At 28.1% G+C, this 8,713-nt stretch overlaps 1 protein-coding gene across 1 annotated transcript in view; it reads right to left on the bottom strand.

The window, feature by feature from the left end:
* Window positions 1-8,713, bottom strand: part of LOC111691053 (ESF1 homolog) — a 124,507-nt gene that overhangs the window by 24,473 nt on the left and 91,321 nt on the right. The gene's annotated exons all lie outside the window — the stretch shown is intronic.

Genomic DNA, 8,713 nt, shown 5'->3' with positions numbered 1-8,713 from the left:
GACCGCGGATGGAAAACTGTAAAGGGAAAGGAAATTTGCTACCTCGCCCATTAACCGATTTTTTTTTCGTACAAAATATAAAAATTAGAAAAAAGGCAAAAAGAAAATAAGTTAACAAACTAAATTAACCCCCCAAACACATGAGCTTGATCCCCGGCTGGACTAGACTGTAGAAAAGTTTATAGACTAGACTATAAACTGGACGGTAGACAATAAGCTAGACTATAGACTAGACTATAGAATAGACTAAACAATAGACAAGACTATACACTACACTATAGACTAGACTATAGACTAGACTATAGAATAGACTATAGACTAGATTATAGACTAGACTATAGACTAGATTATAGACTAGACTATAGACTAGACTATAGACTAGACTATAGACTAGACTATAGACTAGACTATAGACTAGACTATAGACTGGACTATAGACTGGACTATAGACTAGACTATAGACTAGAATATAGACTAGATTATAGACTAGACTATAGACTAGACTATAGAATAGACTATATACTAGACTATAGACTAGACTATAAATTAGACTATAGACTAAACTATAAACTAGACTATAGACTATACTATAGATTAGACTAAACTATATAATCGGCTATGTACTAGACTATAGACGAGACAATAGACTAGACCACATACTATACTATAGACTGGACTATTGACTTGACTAGACTATAGACTAGAACATTGAATAGACCATAGACTGGAGTATAGTGCAGACTAAATGCTAGACAACAGATTCGACTTTAGACTAAACTATAGACTTAACCATAGTCTCGACTATATACTATAGACTAGACAATAAACTAGACCATAGACTGGACTATGTATTAAACTATAGACGAGACTATAGACAAGACTATATAGTATATTATAGACAAGATAATACAACATCTTATATAGTATACTGTAGACTAGACTATGACATATAATTATTTTCAGTATGTTTTGTTATTTGTGTTGAAATATATCGATCTAACAACCTATAATAAAAATTTAAATAATATCAACTTTTCCACCCCTGCAGCTGTTATTTATTATACTGTAAACCTGATATAAAATTCTCTGTTAACTCTAATTTACTAATGTTATTTAATATCATGTTAACTTTCCATTAACAAACCCCAACAGAGCCGGTCTCATTAGTAAACAATGTTAACTTTGTCACACACACTCAAAATGTTAACATAATTTCACGCTCTCCACAACTCTAAACTCTCAGTTACTGTTTAACTTTAACAGATGTTAACAGTTTACTAAACCAAACATTAGTTCTTATGGAATAGCAAACGGGTAAACTAGTGAAACGGATAAAAGTGAAAAGAAATTGAAGAAGAAGAATTATATTTTTAAAATTAAAAAAAGAGAGAAAAAATTCTTAGCAAAAAAATTAATAAAATTGTTAATAAAAAATATATATTTACGTGCTAAAGCAGTAATTAAGTTTTTAATTAGAATTTTTTTTTGAAAATTAAACATAAAAATTTTGTGTATGATTTGATATATTTTCTGTATTTTGCTTTGTTATATACTTCCTTTAACTGCAAAATCTTTTTATTCCTAGTTATTAATAAAGTTGTTGTTGTTTTTCCTTATATTGTATATTTAAAAGAGAAGTAAGTGTATGTGTGTCTGTGTGTAAATTACGAACAAAAGTGTATGAGATTTTGGAATATTATAGAATTATCAAGTAAAAATTAGTGCAACTGTTAAGAAAATTATTAAAAAAAAATAAATAAATTTTAAAGAAAATAAAAGAAATTATTTAAAAATTTAAGAAATTTATTAAAATAATTCTTTTTCAATTAAAAAAAATTGTTTAATTGCAAGAAGTGTGTTACAAATTTGTATTGCAACAAAAAGGGTGTGTTCCTGTTTTACCAAGGAGAACCAACAAACAACGTGTATGCTGGCTTTTCTTATGCAAAGTCAAGGACTTTTTGTAAAAGTTAAAGCAGCTACTATTTCAACAGATTTGTTAAAAGGATTTTTAAACAAACATAATATCTTAAAAGACTCTACTCTGGGTAATTACTATTTATTAATATTTTCAAAACATTATTATTAAAAGAAAGCATCCCTTAGAATTCAACTCCCTTTTGATTAAATTGTATTGCATGCACACATTTACCCTGACCTTTTTTCCAGCTTAATAATATGTACTAGTGTTTTTGATGGATTTTTTTTGTTCCCTTTGAAATAACAAAATTTTGCTAATTTTTTCTTTAATCCCACAATTTAAAAAAATCTTTGTAAAGTTTGCACAAAAAAAAAACAACAACCACATTTTATTTCAATTCCCTTTTTGCTTTGTTTTTATTGTTATTTGGCGCGTGCTGTTATTATTTTAGGCACTCGTCCAGTTCTGGCCAGGGCAAGACATGCATCCGAGCATTTTATTCTTTTATGTTAGAAAAAACTTTGTTTTCCTGTTTTTACGAAAACTTAAAAAAACCATTAAAATTTTTAGCACATTTCTGTTTAATTTTCAAATATTTGTGCGTTTAAAGTGGCCTCATCATCTAAATTGTTATTGGGTGTGCTGCTGTTACTAACAGAGGGGCTGTTGCACATTTTCCTTAAGATTTAACCGCAATTTTTGATTTTTATTTTAGGAAAAATCAATATTTGTATCCGGGTATAAGTATCTTTTGGTGCGTGTGTTGCATGTACTTTATAAATTTTGTGGCCATATGGCGCATGTTCCTGTTTTGTTTGCTTTAGGTTTTTTCTTGTTTTTCGTTTGTTATTTTTGCAAAGTTTAACTCTCAGTTATAAGGTTCTCACTCTCTCTCTCTCTCTCGTTTAAACTTTAGTTTTTGCTATATTTAGCTCTTTTAATGTTGTTGTTTTATTATTATGACACTTGCATCACGTATTGAAGTTGAGTTGTCAAGGAAAAGTCATGTAAAAAGTTTGTTTTTCAAGGAATTTTTTGTTGAAGTTTTTATGGACTTCTTCAAAAAGTAATGACAAATCTAGAGCAATAATTGCAGTAGTTTAAACTTTGGTTTGCTAAACTATTAAAAAAACTTTTCAGAAATGTTTAAACAAACTATAACATTTAATGTGAGGGCTTTTCAGATACTAATAAAACTGAATAAGTACAGCCTAAGGATTCTACCAAGGATCTTAACGGGGCATTGCTCAATTAAGACCTTTTTCAGTAAGTGGTACAGTAATATATGATCTAGCAACTAATAAGCTCATAATTTGCCACTGTCCTAAAATACAAAATCTCAGATTGTAATGGCTGGGAAATAGATTTCCTTACTCGCAGTCTTTTAGGTTTTGTCAGGAGAAATAGTCCTATCGTTTACTGGGTTTTATTGTAAATATAAAATTTCTTTTGGGTAGAAATCATTTGGGAATTGATCTCTTTTTATTTCTCTCTTCTCTCTACTTATATTCTTTATTTTCCTTTAGTGTTTTGTCTCCTTCATTGGATCTTCATACTCTACGAAGGAAATCACAGTAGACCAAATGGAATGGCGTTAAATATAAGATTAAAATATAATAAACAAAACAAAAAAAAATATGCAAGTTTAAACCACGATTAGCTTTGTATCAAAAGAAATAATATTAAGAAAATGATTAAGTCAAACTGTTAAAGGTTTTAACAGTAATCGTGAAGAAAACTCAGTTAAATCTAGATTATTATATTATTAATAACGTATGAAGTTTAAACTAGGTAGTCAAAAGATAAACTTTGGAAAATCAGATTAAAGTTAATATAAATTTCTATTTTATCTTAAAAAAAGCAAGAGAGAAACTAATTTTCTTAGTTCTTTTAAGTTAAATCTTTTATTGTCGTTGCAATTTTTAATAATCAACTTCTTTTCTACTACTTCAGTATTTGCTTTTAGCCTTAAGCTAAAATATAGTTTTTTTCCAATCATTGAAATAAATTTTATTTAAATGAAGTCTATTTTGTTGCATACTTTAAGAAAAACAAACAACAATTGCGTAGGTTGTCATATATATTTTTTTTATGTTTTGTTTTTCTTGCAACTAGTTTCAAAACTGTCATTAACATCGTGGCAGGATCTATCACATGTTGTTATAATGAAAGAACACACACAAGTCTCTAATAATGTAAGCACCACACCACACATTCTAACTGACTGACAGTCGTTTGAGGGACAAAAAACAATATTTAGTACAAAGACGCTTTTGGAAGTAAGGTCTGGAAAAAATGAATCTTTTGTAGTTTTTTTTGTTGCTTTAAGGCCTAAAACTAAAGTTAAATAAAGTTGAGACTTTGGCGCTTTTATACCTTATAGTACCGGTTTAGTTTGTTGTTGTTGTTGCTGCGATTGTTTAAGGCAGACATATAGGAATAGAAAGAATATAGCAGCAGTGAGTAATGTAATGATTGAAGCAAAGAAAAAAGGGGAATTAAAGGAATTTATTGCTTAAAAATATAGTACAGATTGTAGTCAATACTGGAATACTGGACTAGACTATAGTTAAGCATATCATTTAAACTTTATATATCTATAGTATCATAGCTTAGACTATAAGCATTATAGTTCCCACAACAGTCTAGTCTAATACCAAGACTTAAGTCAAGTCTAATTTTGCTCAGCTTAGACTGGTCTATATTAAAGTGTAGACTAAAGTCAAGACTTTATAACATGGACCATAGTCTAAAATATATTCTGAAGTTTAGTCTAGAACAAAATATGAACTATATTTTAAACTTAAGTCTAGACTATAGTCTGGACAATAGATTATTCTGAACTATAATCTGCACTTTATTCTGAACTATTGTTTGGACTAATGTCTTAGCTGTAGTCTTAAATATTATATGGACTATAGTCTGTACTTTAGTTTGAACTAATGTCTGGATTATATTACTCACTGTAGTTTGATCTTTCGCCTGGTATATAATCTGATCTAAAGTCCTAACTATAGCTTCAATATATTCTGAAGTTAGTTATTATTATTATCTGTCTGTATTATATTACTCACTGTAGTTTGATCTTTCGTCTGTTATATTGTCTGATCTATAGTCCTAACTAACTATAGACTATAGTCTGGTATATAGTCTGAACTATAATCTGTACTTTAGTTTGAATTATTGTCTTCATTATATTCCTTTCTGTAGTTTGATCTTTAGTGCGCTATGGTTGGAATTATAGCGTGTGCTATAGTCTCGACTGTAGTGTATAAAGAATGCACTCCATACTATCACTGCTCCTCCTCTCTCTCTATATATTTATGCATATTCCTGTCTATACAATGCAAAAGTTGTAATCTTTTTTCACAATAAACATTTGCAGTTTTTTTTTATTTCTCGTTTTGTTATAGTAACTTCACTAAATGTTGTGACAAGGTAATCGAGTTTAAGTTTTCGGCATTACCAGTACAACTTTGTAATGAATGAAAAGTACAGAGAGCAGACAGCACAAACAATTCTATATAAAATTTTAAGGAGACTAAAATTTAAGACTTAAGGCTAAAGTATTTGACATGATATATAGTTAACGATAACTGCAACGCATACGCAATGAATGTTGTTTTGTTGTTTTTGTAAATTAGCAAACACATACTCAGAAAAAAAAAATATATGATTCAATGTCAAGAAATACATTAATTATACAATAAATAAAAATATTTATTTTTAAAAAAGAAAAAAAAATTGTGCATAAAAATACACATTACTAAAAGTTCAGTAACTTTTTGACAGTTTATCTTTTTTTATATGTTTTCCAGAAAACAGGGTGTACATGACTCATAAAAGTTTGGGTAGATTATTTTTGTTTATATAAAAAAAATCCTTTTTTATTTATAAGAATAAATGACTCAATGTTATTTTATACATGTTTGCGGTTTTATGTTTAATTGCTGGTTATCAATTTAACCCTTTTGTTTTATGTCTTTTTTATTTAAAAGGGTTAATTAATTATTTAACACCATATTTTTTGAACTTATCATTTTATAAAGCAGACCTAAAGAACGTCCTTATGAAGACTATTGTTTCAAAAATATAAAAATTTTGCCATAAAAAATTAACACAACATCTTTTTTTTCAAAATGTTAAATAACAGCATGTGTTATTGTTTTGTAATTTAAAATTTTATTTTTATTTTAATTTATTTGTTTTGTACCGTTGTTTTCTATTTTTCAAAACACATGTGTTAGTTTCCAAACTAACTGTCAGTTTGTGTACGATGTCATAATATAAGGGTGGTGACTCTTTATTGTGTAATTCTCAGCAGGATTCTAAGTAAACATTAACAAGGAGCCTAGTATACTATAAGCGAATACACTTAATAACCAGCTGTGGTTGTGACTCTTAAGAAAATTAATTAATTTTCCAGACAAAGTGCTATTTCCTTTAGACAAAGTCATCGAAGAAAGTGTGTTGTACTTTGTTTAAAGGGTCTATGGCATATACATATATGGGTTTTCAATTAGATGTTGAAAGATAACAGTATTTTTGGAAAAATGTCAAATATGTTTGTTTTTATTTTGAAATTAATTTATTTATTATTAGTGGGAGTTGTCATGGTTTTAATTAATAAACAATATTTTAGAAAAATCCTCTTTTTTTAGAGAAAATACTCTCAAGAAAATACTTCTTTCAAAAGTAAAGTGTCTTTTGACACTTTACTTTTTATGCTCTCTCCCTCTCTCCCTCCTAGAAAAACTGCTTTCTGATACTTGTTTTTCACAGTATTAACGATCACTTATTGACAAAAAAGTTAAGAGTGTGTCTTCTAAGACACTGAAACTGTGACTTCTTAGACGGTCTTTTATAGAAAAGTCTTCTATGGAGTCTTAGAAGATGGTCTATTATAGAAAAGTCTTCCCTAACACTCTTATACAGAAACATCTTTTCTAAGGTACTTTTATAAAAAGGGAGTATTATATAAAAGAGAGTAAAATACTAAAGATAGTAATTTGACAATCTCTCCAACAGAAATGTGCCTTCTGAAACACTCTGCTATGAAGTCTATGAAGACGGTCTTTTATAGAAAAGTGAGACACTTTTATACAGAAACATCTTTTCTCAAGTACTTTTATAAAAAGAAAAGTATAATATAAAAGAGAGTAATATTTTAAAGAGAGCAATTTGACAATGTCTCCAACAGAAAATAGTATTCTAAAACACTCTGCTATGGCATTGAGTCTTCTGATCGTCTCTTTTCCTTAGTATAGTGTCTAAAACGAAATTCTTATATACAATCGATTCTTCTGTAGAAGCTTCTCTATAGATATGTGTTTCTACTTCTAACTTAATTCAAGATACTCTTCTATAGAAAAGTAGCTTTTAAAACTTTTTTAAACAACAATGTGTCTAAAAGAACATTCTTATATAGAAAATGAACTCTCTTTTGAAACTCTCTTCCAGATTCTCTTTATACACTCTTCTGTAGACTTTTTTATAAAGAATAGTGTCTCCTTAGACACTCTTGCATGGAAAAATGCCTTCTCTAGGCACTTTTCTAGTAAAAGAATCCTTTTGAGACACTTTTTTTTAGAAAAAAATGTATTCTTTTAAAACTTATTCTTTACAAAAGTTTCTTACACAGATGCTCTTCTATGTCACTGTATTCAACTGTATTCTATAGAAAGATGTCTGCTTTAGATTAGTTTTTTCTTACACATTTTTGTATAGAATGTTTTTTTATAAATAACTTCTTATGGAGTTTCTTTAATAGATTTGTTTTCATGTAAAGCTTTCTTCGTTAGACTTTTTCGTAAAGAAAAGTTTCTTATTTAAAATTTATATTAGTTTTTATTTCTTCTTTTTAAACCCCTCCAATTATCGTCTATCTGGTTAGTCTTATTTTATAATTATCTAATTTTAAATTTTCTCATGTACAAAACTTTGCCGGCTAAAGTTTTTATTTGTTTACTTATTTTAAGTTTTATATATATTTATTTTTTGCAAAATTAGCATAAAAAATATAACAGCAAATTGTATACAACAGTATCTCTTTTAATATCTTTAAAAAACATTAAGTTTAGTTACAACGGAAGCCGAAAGCGTTAGGCGACATGACATCAACAGATTATATAATATTTCAGAGAATTCAAAAAGTGAACTAGTAGTAACGAAAGTAAAATGAAAGAGAGAGAGAGAAGGGAAAAAGTTACATCTTTTGGAATAACATTTTATTTTCCCTATTAACAAGAACTCAGATGCCTAGATATAATATCAAAAGGTCATTATCACTTGAACTTTGACCTCTGAGTGTAAATCAAAGTTTTAAATTCTGCAATTAAGAGTAAATATTTCAGCATCTTTCTAGGCTTTACACGGTAGACATAACTTAGGTTCTAATAACCCCATCAATTGAACTTTGACCTTTACTAAGTCTGAAACCAAAAGGACAACTAAGCAATGAAAAAATATGTATATTGCAAAATATTTCAAAACCAAGTAAATTTTCTTATCATCCAAAATAAGATGATCATTAACAGTTAACCTTTGAACTTACTTGGTAACTGATCAACAACTAAGAAGAGAAGTAGCAGCATGTTTCATAACTTGTTTTATATAAAGTTATAGTTTCCTATGACATTTTAACAATATTTACAAAATTTTTCTTTCATATTTTCTTCAAAACTATTTTAACAAAAATTACATAATTTTTCAAAATCTTGTAACAAGTTGTTCAACACTTTGTCAACTATTAATTTAAAATATATCAAACTACAATGGTTTCACACGTCAGAT

The sequence above is a fragment of the Lucilia cuprina genome, chromosome 3 (assembly GCF_022045245.1).
Source record: "Lucilia cuprina isolate Lc7/37 chromosome 3, ASM2204524v1, whole genome shotgun sequence".
NCBI classification, from domain to species: Eukaryota; Metazoa; Arthropoda; class Insecta; order Diptera; family Calliphoridae; genus Lucilia; species Lucilia cuprina.
Note: the sequence above shows the minus strand (reverse complement) of the source record. Positions and strands in the feature narration are given on the sequence as shown.